Here is a 12,841-nt window from a genome sequence, read left to right as displayed (position 1 = left end):
TCTACAAAAGACAGTCTCTTCAAAAAATGGTGTGGGAAAAACTGGATAGCTACGTGCAAAGAAGTGAAACTTGAGCACTTCAATTCACCATACACAAAAATAAAACCCAAAATAGTCTAAAGATCTAAGTATGAAATATGAAATTCCTATAAGAATAATCCATAAAAATCCTAGAAGATAGCACAGGCAGTAATGTCTCTGACATTGGTTGTAGCAACATTTTTTTTTCTAGAGAGGTCTCTGGAAGCAAGGAAAATAAAAGCAAAACTAAATTATTAGGACTACATCAAAATAAAACGTTCTGCACAGCAAAGGAAACCACCAACAAAACTAAAAAGCAACCTACAGAATGGGAGAAGAGATTTGCAAATGACTTATCTAATAAAGGGTTAGTATTCAAAATATATAAAGAACTGATACAACTCAATACCCAAAAAGCAATAATCCAATTTAAAAAATAATCATGGGCAGAAGACATAAACAAACATTTTCCACAGAAGACATTCAAATGGCTAACAGACACATTAAAATGTGCTCAACATCACTCATCATCAGAGAAGTACAAATCAAAACTTCAATGTCATATGTCAGAATGACTAAAATGAAAACATAAGAGACACATGTTGGTAAGAATGTGGAGAAAATGGAACCCTCTTTCACTATTGGTGGGAATGCAAACTCTTGCAGCTACTGTGGAAAGCGGTGTGGAGATTCCTCAAAAAATTAAAAAATAGTACTAACCTACAACCCAATAATTACACTGCTGGGAATTTATCCAAAGAACACAAAAAACATTAATTCAAAGGGATACATGCATTCCTATGTTTACTGCAGCATTATTTACAATAGCCAAACTATGGAAGTAGCCCTACTGTCCATTGTCAGATGAATGCATAAACAAGTGGTTTATATATACAATGAAATATTACTCAGTTGTAAAAAAGACTGAAATCTTGCCGTTTGCAAAAACATGGTTAGAGCTAGAGAGTATAATGCTATGCAAAATTAGTCAGAGACTGACAAATAAATACCATATAGTCTCACTGATGTGTGCAATTTAAGAAACAAAACAAATGAACAAAGAAAACCAAAGAGGAGAAACCAAGAAAGAGATTCTTAACTATGGAGAATAAACTGATGGTTACCAAAGGGGAAGTGAGTGGCAGGATGGGTGAATTAGGGGATGGGGAGTAAAGAGTACTTCTCATGATGAAAAATAAAATAAAATGATAAAAAGAAGGAAATGCTTAATAAAAGAAAATACTTCGTTAAGAAAAACAAACAAACAACAACAACAACAACAACAACACCTTAGGCATGCAATGGCTGATTTATATGGTAGGTTTATGTTTAAGTTTTTAAAGGAACTGACATATTTATTTCCATATTAGTTTTATGATTTTATATTACAAACACCAGTGCATGAGAGTTTCTGTTTTTCCATATTTCAATCAACACTTGATATAGTCAGTGTAGTATTTTTAAGAATGTAAATTCTGATGTAAATATTTACCTATGCTTAATCCAGAGAATTATTCTAGATATAACGCATGACAAAATAGCTGTGATTCTGATTTCCAAGATAAATTTTCCTTGAGTAAAGACTCATGCTAGAAACATACTAATCAAACTTTAACAAACATGTCCACCGTTGCCCTCCATCACCCCTACTTGGGGTGGATTTGGTAAGACACTATTACTCATTTCTGCCTGGTTTCTTGAAGTTCACATTGGCAGCTAAAGAAATTTGATAGCTGAGTAATGGTTTTTTCGGATGATTGGTAGGGACTTATGGGCACATGAGATGAAAGAAGAAGCTTAAGAATTTTTGTTTTTGTTTTTGTTTACTTCCATAGAGTACACTGTGAACTGAACAATTTAGGAAGTGCTACTCAAAAATAAAAAGAAAATATCAGCTAAATTTTCCAGTTTTATTGAGATAGAATTGGCATATCACATCGTCTTAGTTTATTTATTTATTTTTTTTTTTGAGAGAAAGAGAGAGCAAGTGCAAGTGCGAGAGGGACAGAAGGAGAGAGAATCTTAAGCAGATAGATAATAGATAAATAGATAAAATTCTATTAACATACAATCTAACAGAACTTAATCAAGAAGAAATGGAAAACCTGAATAGACCAATAAGAAGTAAGGAGATTGAATCAATAATCAAAAAAAGGGCTAGGACCAGATAGTTTCACTGGTGAATTTTAGAAAATATTTAAAGAATTAATATCAATCCTTCTTAGAACACTCCGCAACTCATTTTATGAGGCCAGAACTACCCTGACACCAAAGCCAGGTAATGACACTACAAGAAAAGAGAACCACAGGCTCATATTTTCTGATGAACGTAGACGCAAAAATTCTCAACAAAGTACTAGCAAATCAAATTCAACACCACATGAAAAGGATCATACGCCATGATTAGCTAATTTCGGTTCTGTATGCAACTCTTGGTTTCTGCATTATTGGTTTTTATAATAAAGACTAGATTTCTTTTTTTCGGTGACTCATTTCATTGTAGTAGACTTGAACTAGAGATATCTTCTAAATAAATGTGTATTTGACTTAATATAATAGTGTCCTTCTAATTCTATACACATAGAATACTCCATCCTGAGTTCCTAAAATATAGAAGATAAAATAAATGAATATAGAAATTAGTGCAACAGGGAAGGATAAGGATTGTACTGTCTTCAGTACATTTTTAAAGTACTGCTGTATCAGTACAGCATTAAAGCAACACAGAAAATCAATGGCAGATGTATCTATTTAGCTAAGTGATACACATTCAGATATGCTAAATGGGGAGACCATGTCTCAAAGTAGCCTTTGATAAAGATAAAGGAGAAGGGTATATCTACCTAGCGCCTTCCTGCTGCCTATTTCCACTGGTCAAATTTTTCCTGACAGTAGGCTAACCCTATATATGTTCTAGAGGCAATGCCAGGGAATATCAAAAAGTCCATACAATATATTATAATTTTTTTGGTAAATCAGTGTTATTTGAAATGGAATAATAAATTTTTGGTGACGATATGCAAAAGCGTCCCCTGTGGATCTTGGTTACGTCCCACATAACTAAACTAGGTGATGCTGGCACTCATCAGGGGAAATCCCAACTTGAAATACACTCAAAATGGTTTTCACATGTAAATCCTTACCCCTTAAATGTTTGAAGAGAACAGATTTTTATCTCTATTTTTTAAAGAAAGGGGCACCTTCCCAAAAGATGCCAATTTGTTTCAAATGTTAAATGATATTTTTATTTCTTTAAAGAAGATAATTCAAAACCATACTAAAATTAAATGAGCAGTATATGTTCAAGTCTAATTTTACCCAATATACTCACACGCACACACACACACACACACACACACACACACACACACAGAGAGAGACATAAAGCTACACTATGTTAAACAGATATATGAAGTTATTATTCTCAGTATTCAACAAACATTTGTTTATAACAGAGCCACTTAATTTATTGTTTTTTTAATGTTTATTTATTTTTGAGAGCAATTAAGAGAGAGAGAGACAGAGACAGAGAAAGAGAGACAGAGTATGAGCTGGGGAGGGTGGGAGAGAGAGGGAGACACAGAATCTGAGCTGGCTCCAGGCTCCGAGCTGTCAGCACAGAGCCTGACATGGGGCTCGAACTCACCAACTGCGAGATCATTACCTGAGCCAAAGCCGATGCTTAACCAACTGAGCCACCTAGGTGCCTCTATATCGGGGCCATTTTAATTGTAACCTCATCTAGCCAATTCAAATTTAATTCAATTTGAAAAATTTTAATTAATTAAGTATCTGCCAACTTTTCAAGCATACCCTTTGTATATATAAGAACAAGAATACTTGTGCATTGTATTTTTCTGAGGTACATTGAGGACCGACCCATTATCTTCTATTGATTCGTAAGGAAACAATCAGAATGATTATTTTAATTCCAACTTATTGCCCTACATACCACCTAAGGTTAGAACAACTGTGTTTTGATTTCCTTTGTTAGTTTTAATTTTAATTTGTAAAATGTGAACTGAATACTTTTAATTTTAATAAAGCACATTTTCAGAGCACCTGGGTGGCTCAGTCAGTTAAGCATCCAACTTTGGCTCAGGTCATGACCTCACAGTTCATGGGTTTGAACTCTGCATCAGGGTCTGTGCTGACGGCTCAGAGCCTGGAGCCTGTTTCAGATTCTGTGTCTCCCTCTCTCTCTGCCCCTCCCCTGCTCATGCTCTGTCTCTCTGTCTCTGTCTCTGTCTCTCTGTCTCTCTCTCAAAAATAAGTAAATTTAAAAAAAAATTTAAGCACATTTTCATTCTATTTTCAAATAAACAAATATGTCACTGAATTTGATTATATACTTATGTATGTTAAGGCTGTCATTTTTACTTCAAGTCTTCATCTTAAATCTGAACTCTTTTGTGGAAAAAAAGAAGTTTCCATCTAAAAATCCTAAATCTACCCACAGCTAAACAATAAAGAGAAAAGGCACTTTGATTTTTTTAGCAAAAAATGTCAGCTCTATATATAGGGAAACTTAATTGGTTGCAAATATTGAGTCAGATTCTCCAACATTCAGTAGAGTCTGATTGCAGATAATTTTAAGTCTATGTTAAATCTGTCATGTAGGATTTCCTTCTTACATAAATTATTTGAAAAATAAGAAACGTTAACATTTTTGGTTGTTACAAAGTGTTAACCTTTGATCAACAAATGAGCCACTGTTTTAACGTTTTTAGTAACACCACAGTGGTTTTATTATTTGAGCTCTTTTGCAATTAAAAAAATAATTTTATGGATTTGCAGCATTTAATTCAGTATCGTGAATCCTGTATATTCAAAAAAATTGCAACTGATGAAAATGATGATGATAATGATAATAATTATGATGTGTTCATGGCTTCGGTAGCTCCTGCATGCACATTTTTTGAGAAATTTTTAGCATATAATGTGTTGCTTTTTCTTTTAGTAAAAGTCTTTTGCTATTTGCAAGATTCGCATAGGCTTTGAATCATCTACATATCCAATTTTGCATTTGTATTCCAAACTCCAGTTTCTAAATCTATATAGTAGAGTTTCTCATTATTATTCCTCTATTTTAAATTCTTATCTTTAAGATTTTTTTTGTAAAAGAAGCATTTGACTATTTTATATCACAAATACATCAGGTTTTCTAAGCAATTGTGAATTATTCAGGTAAACTCCATTTGGCAAAAGCCAATCTCCTCATTGTTGAAAGAGGAAAAAAACACCCTTTACAACTGCAAAACACTATCCCATAGATTTTAATGACATTTTTATGAGATTTCTATAACTCTATAATGTCCTACTGGGAAAAATCTCAGGTCCAAAGACAGAAGTTAGGAGCACAGACTGCCTCAAATACTGCCTCTGTCACATCTGTATGTGTCACATATATGTGACATTGAGTGAGTTACTTAGCTATCCTCTGTTTCAGTTTCTTTGTGTAGAAAGCAGAGATAATAGGGTTATTTTGAGGATTAAATTGATGAATATGTAGAAAGCAGTTAGTAAAGTATCTAGCAAATGTCTGGTGCTAAGTGTAGGCTTATATCTTGCTTTAATTTTTGTCATCATCATTTTGTCTGATAGAGTTTCTCGCATTGACTTATATAATGATATTTGCTAGGAACATATGCCATGCTATTAAATAATATAGAAAGGAAGAAGAATGTTTTACTATGCATCGTATGCTATCGTTCTCCAGCTCTGCCTTTAAAATTTAGTAGGTCCAAGTTGAAATTAAAAATTTGACCAACATACTTTTCTATTCTCATGTGATATTACTCACCTACATATTTCTGAACATTTGATAAATGAATAAATCATTTATCTTGAGTTGAAATGTTAATTACACAATACTGCCATGGACTCAACAAATAATTATTGAACATTAGTTATGTGCCAACCATTGTGTTAAGCTACAGTGGTACATGGAAATCATCTTAATGACTTTTGAAATTAACCCATCAGAACATGCACATGAGGAAAAAATTATGATACAAATTAGAAGTGATACTTCCTATGGGCACATAGTGCCGGGAAGAATGCTTTCTCAGTAGAGGAATGGCTTAAGAGTCAAGGAAAGCCCTACAGAAGAATATATATTAAATGATATCTAGTAACAGGCAGATATCTCATTCCCAATATTCAGTCAGTCAATAAAAGTGATTTATTTTTCCTTCCAATTGTATCTTATATGTGTCCTCTCCTAACCTTTTCTATCCTCCCTCCCTTGTCCCCCAATTACAAATCCACAGTGCTAATGCTTAAAATCAGTTCAAAAATCCTTAGCTGGCTTTTCTGATTTTAGTCTCAGCTACATCCAATTAACCATCCTATGAACTATTTAACACCAATCTATATTTCTTCAAAGGCTACAATCACCATACCTCTCCGTCAAACCAAGCCTCTTGCATTTAGTAAGTCAAATCTAAACTGTTTGGCTTCATTTTTAAAAGCCACTACAATCAAATCTTATGTTGATTTCCAAATACAGTTCTCCTTCTATAAGCCAGTGTAGACTCTCCTTTAAAGTTGGGATCAATTCCTCCTGATCATAAGGGCAACTTGTGACAAATCTAGCAGAACCTATTTAATGTTATTTATCTCACTGTGAATGCTCCTCGTGTACCATCCACCTGTTCATATGCAGCCACTCACTGGGTATCCAATTCAAGTGCCACTTCTTGCTTACAACTCCTTAATGGCATCCTCCCTCACTAGTTTCCCCTATCTCTGGGTATTTTTAAACCACTGCACAGAATTTAACATGTTTCTATGTGTGTCATATGTCTGCTTTCTTGCTATTGTTAATAGGATTCATAAGTAACAGATGTACAAATATAAGACAGTAGAGTCTCTGTCATCCTGGGTCACTGAACATCAATTTGGAATACAATCTTTTATCTTCTTGCATCAGATATGTAATATGAATGAGAAAGAAGCATCTATGATAGCAGTTCTCAAGCACGTTGCTGTCAGAACTCATTTACTCTCTTAAAAACTATGGAGAGGAGGGGCACCTGGGTGACTCAGTCAGTTAAGCGGCCAACTCTTGATTTCAGGTCCTGATCCCACGGTTCATGGGATCGAGTCCCACATCAGACTCTGCCTTGAGAGCACAGAGCCTTCTTGGGATTCTTTCTCTCTCTCTCTCTCTCTCTCTCTCTCTCCCCTCATCTGCCTCTACTCTCTCTCTCTCTCAAATTAAATAAACTTTAAAAAAATAAATTAAAAAAAAATAAAACTATGGAGAACTTCAGGGAGCTTTTATGTGTGTTTTACCTTTCAATAATTCTTGTATGTCAAGTTAAAACAGAAATGTATTAATTTTTCAATGTTTAATTTGCAATACACGTAAAATAACGTATTTTATGTAAAATAAATGTATATGCAAAGAAAACAAAATTAGTGAGAAGTGTTGCATCTATTTACATTTTTACGACTTCTTTATAGCTGCCTCAGTAGAACAAAACTGAATTTTCTTATCTATTTCTGGATTCAGGCTGTTCAGATATATATTTTTTTAAGTTTATTTATTTTGAGAGAGAGCAAGAGAGAAGAGGTGCATGCAAGCAGGGGAGGGGCAGAGAAAGGTAGAGGAGGAGAGAATCCCAAGCAGGCTCTATGCTGCCAGTACAGAGCCTGACATGGGGCTCCATCTCACAAACCACAAGATCATGACCTGAAACAAAGTCAAGAGTCAGATTATTGACTGAGGCACCCAGGCACACCAGATATGTTATTTTCATGGAGGTATATAAAGGATATCTGGTCTTGAACATGTAGTTGGAAAAGAGGAGTGTTCTAAGGTTCTTCGGGTAATTATGAATCCTATTTGATATTAGACCAAAATACCCAACAAGTCATAGCTTCTCAAAGGTTAGTTGTAGTAAGGAATCTAAACTTTTTGTAACTAACTTTTTTATACTGTTATGTTAAAATCTTTTATTTGTCTTGCATTTTGAATGGATCGTTTATTGAGGCATAATTTTGTAATATTATGCATTGGTCATCTGAAAAAAATGCGTTTACTAAGTTATGTAGATCTTTCAGCTTTTGACATTTTTTTACACGATATATTAAAATAACAATTCTTGGGGAGCCTGGGTGGCTCAGACAGTTGAGTGACTCTTGATTTTAGCTCAGGTCATGATCTCATGGTTTGTGGGTTCCAGCCGTACATCGGGCTCCGTGCTGACAGTGTGAGGACTGCTTGGGATTCTCTCTCTCCTTATTTCTCTATGCCTTCCCCACTTGTGCTCAAGCTCCCTCTCAAAATAAATAAAGAAACTTAAAATGACAATTGTTAATAACACCACTAATCTCAGCTGCAAAATCTTTCGGTATTGGAGGCTTTCATGCTCACTATTGAAGAGATGATTTCCAAAATTCTTTTATTTGAAGCCTTGAATTATATCACTGGTCACAATTCTGTCAGGTTTTTTTCCCATGGAATAACAGTCTCACTTCATTAATTTATTTTAAATTTTTTTCAACGCTTTTTATTTATTTTTGGGACAGAGAGAGACAGAGCATGAATGGGGGAGGGGCAGAGAGAGACGGAGACACAGAATCGGAAACAGGCTCCAGGCTCCGAGCCATCAGCCCAGAGCCTGATGCGGGGCTCGAGCTCACGGACCGCGAGATCGTGACCTGGCTGAAGTCGGACGCTTAACCGACTGTGCCACCCAGGCGCCCCCATTAATTTATTTTAGAAAATGTCTGACTAATACCCAATTTTAAACAAGAATAATTTTTTTTTCTGTCAGTAATTCACTCAAGTAAAAAAATGGTGCTCCATAAAGAGTCCTAATTCAGCTCACAACTCAAAGTTCTTCATGCATATTTCCACTCAAAACAGATATAAACAATATACCTGAACAAGAATTTAGAGCAATAGTCATACCACTACTAGTTGGGCTTGAAAAAGCCTGGAAGACATGAGAGAAACCGTTGCTGCTGAGATCAAAGACCTAAAAACTAGTCAGGCTGAAATAAAAAATGCTCTAATTGAGATGCAAAACCAACTGGAGATAGTCACAATGAGGATTGAAGAAACAGAGGAGAGAATAGGTGATATAGAAAGTAAAATTATGGAAAATAATAAAGCAGAAAAGAAGTGGGAAAGACAACTATTAGATCATGAGGAGATACTTAGAGAACTTAATTATTCCATAAAATGAAACAATATCCTTTAATAATAGGATTCCCAGAAGAAGAGCAGGAAAAATCACAAGGTTTATTTGAACAAATTATAGCTGAGAATTCCCCTAATCTGTGGAAGGAAACAGACATTCAAGTCTAAGAGGCACAGTGAACTCCCCTCAAAATCAACAAAAACAGGTCAACCCCACAACATATCGTAGTGAAACTTGCAAAATACAAAGATAAAGAGAGAATTCTGAATGCAACTAGGGACAAAAGATCCTTAACCTACAAGGGTAGACAAAAAGGTTAACAGCAGACCTGTCCCCTGAAACTTGGCAGGCCAGAAGGGAGTGGCAAGAAATATTCAATGTGGTGAATGAGAAAAAATAAGCAGCCAAGAATCCTTTATATAGCAAGACAGTCATTCAAAATAGAAGGAGAGATAAAGAGTTTCCCAGACAAATAAAAATTAAAGGAGTGTGTGACCACTAAACCAGCCCTGGGAGAAATTTTAAGGAGGACTCTTTGAGTGGAGAAGAAAAAAACAAAAACAAAAACCAAAAAGACCAAAGCAGCAAAGACTAGAAAAACAAACAAACAAACAAAAACAAACAAACAAACAAACAAAATGGAGAATATCATCCGAAACACTGATTCTAGAGGTAATACAAGGGTACTAAATTCATATCTTTCAATAATCACTTTGAATGTAAATGCACTAACTGCTCCAATCAAAAGACATAGGGTAACTGAATAGATAAAAAACAAGATCTATATGCTGCCTACAAGAGACTCATTGTAGATCTAAAGACACCTGCAGATTGAAAGTGAGGGTATAGAGATCTATCATGGTAGTGAATGTCAAAAGAAATCTGGAGAGTAGCCATACTTATATTAAACAAACTAAGTTTTAAACCAAAGACTATAACAAGAGATGAAGAAGGGCATTATATCATAATTAATTATCCATCTAACAATTGTAAATATTTATGTCCCCAACTTAAAACACCCAAATATATAAACCTATTAATAACAAATATAAAGAAACTCATTGATAATAGTACAATAATAGTAGGGTACTTTAACACCACACTTACAGATCATCTAAGCAGAAAATCAACAAGGAAACAATGGCTTTGAATGGCACACTGGATCAGATGGACTTAACAGGTATGTACAGAACATTTCATCGTAAGGTAGAAGAATATGCATTTTTCTCAAGTGCACAGGGAACATTCTCCAGAATGGATCACATACTAGGTCACAAAGCAGCCTTCAACAGGTACAAAAGATCAAGATCATACCATGCATATTTTTAGATCATAACACTGTGAAACTTGAAGTCAACCACAAGAAAAATTTGGAAAGCCCTCACATGCATGGAAGTTAAAAAATATCCTCCTAAGGAATGAATGGATTATCTAGGAAATTAAATAAGAAATTTAAATATATATATATATATATGAAAATAAAAAATGAAAACATGACAGTCCAAACCCTTTGGGATGCAGCATAGGCAATCTTAAGAGGGAAGTATATTGCAATTTAGTCCTATCTCAAGAAGCAAGATAGTTCTCAAATATATAATCTAGCCTTCCACCTAAAGGAAATAGAAAAGGAACAGCAAATAAAACCTAAAGCCAGCAGAAGAAGCAAAATAATAAAGATTAGAGCAGAAATAAACGATATGGAAACAAATAAACAAACAAAAAAATAGCAGAACAGATCAGTGAATCTAAGAACTGGTTCTTTGAAAGAATGAACAAAATTGATAACACCCTAGCCAGACTTATGAGAAAGAAAAAAGAAAGGACCCAAATAGATAAAATCACAAATGAAAGAGGAGCTATCACAACCAATACCACAGAAATACAAACAATTATAGGAGAATACTATGAAAAATTATATGCCAAATAACTGGGCAATCTGGAAGAAATGGACAAATTCCTAGAAACTCACAAACTACCAAACTGAAACAGAAAGAAATAGAAAATTTGAACGTATTCATAACCAGCAAAGAAATTTAATCAATTATCAAAAATGTACCAAAAAAAAGAGTCCTGGGCCAGATGACTTCCCAGGGGAATTCTATCAGACATTTAAAAGAGAATTTGTACCTATACTTTCCAAAATGTTCCAAAAAATATAAATGGAAGGAAAGTTTCCAAATTCATTCTGTGAGGCCAGCATTACCTTGGTTCCAAAACCAGACAAATACCCCAGGAAAAAGAATTAAACTTTGGTTAAGTGTCTGACTTCGGCTCAGTTCAGGATGAATCTGGGTGCAAACATTCTCAACAAGATACTAGCAGATAGAATTGAACACTGCATTAAAAGAATTATTCACCATAATCAAGTGGGATTCATTCCTGGGCTGCAAGGCTGGTTCAATATTCACAAATCAATCAATGTGATACATCACATTAATAAAAGAAAGGGTAAGTACCATATGATTCTCTCAATAGATACAGAAAAAGCATTTAACAAAATACAGCACCCTTTCTTGACAAAAACCTTCAAGAAAGTAGGGATGGAAGGAACATACTTCAACATCATAAAGGTCATCTATGGAAGACCCGCAGCTAATTTCATCCTCAATGGGGAAGAATTGAGAGCTTCCCCCCTGAGGTCAGGAACACGACAGAGATGTCAACTCTTACCACTATTGTTCAACATGGTACTGGAAGTCCTACCCTCACAATCAGGTGGCAAAAAAGAAATAAAATGCATCCGGATGGGAAAGGAAGAAGTCAAACTTTCACTCCTCACAGATGACATGATACTCTCTATGGAAAACCCAAAGGACTCCACCCAAAAACTGCTAGAGCTGATACATGAATTCAGCAAAGCTGCAGGATATAAAATCAATGGACAGAAATAGGTTGCATTTCTATACACCAATAATGAAGCAGCAGAAAGAGAAAACAAGGAATTGATCCCATTTATAATTGCACCAAAAATCATAAGATGTCTAAGAATAGACTCAGGAAACAACAGATGTTGCTGAGGATGCAGAGAAAGAGGAACCCTCTTACACTCTTGGTGGGAATGCAAACTGGTGCAGCCACTCTAGAAAACAGTATGGGGGCTCCTCAAAAAATTAAAAATAGAACTACCCTATAACTCAGCAGTTGCACTGCTAGGTAATTATATAAAGCACAAAAGTGCTGATTTGAATAGGCACATACATCCTAATGTTTATAGCAGCACTATCAACAATAGCTAAAATACGGAAAGAGCCCAAATGTCCAACAACTGATAAATGGATAAAGAAGATGTGGTATATAGATGCCTGGGTGGCTCAGTCGGTTAAGCGTCCAAATTCAGCTCAGGCCACGATCTCACAGTTTGTGAGTTCGAACCCTGCATCAGGCTTTGTGCTGACAGCTTAGAACCTGGAACCTGTTTCAGATTTCATGTTTCCCTCTCTCTATGCTCCTCCCCGTTTGTGCTTTGTCTCTTTCTCAAAAATAAATAAATTTTAAAAATGTAAAAAAAAGAAGATGTGGAATATTTATACAATGTAATATTACTTGACAATCAAAAAGAATGAAAACTTGCTATTTGCAACAACGTGGATGGAACTAGAGTGTATTATGCTAAGCGAAATAAGTCAGTCAGAGAAAGACAAGTATTATGTGATTTCACTCATATA

Source organism: Puma concolor, chromosome B1, assembly GCF_028749965.1.
Source record: "Puma concolor isolate L17-30 chromosome B1, mPumCon1.1.hap2, whole genome shotgun sequence".
Taxonomy (NCBI): domain Eukaryota; kingdom Metazoa; phylum Chordata; class Mammalia; order Carnivora; family Felidae; genus Puma; species Puma concolor.
Note: the sequence above shows the minus strand (reverse complement) of the source record.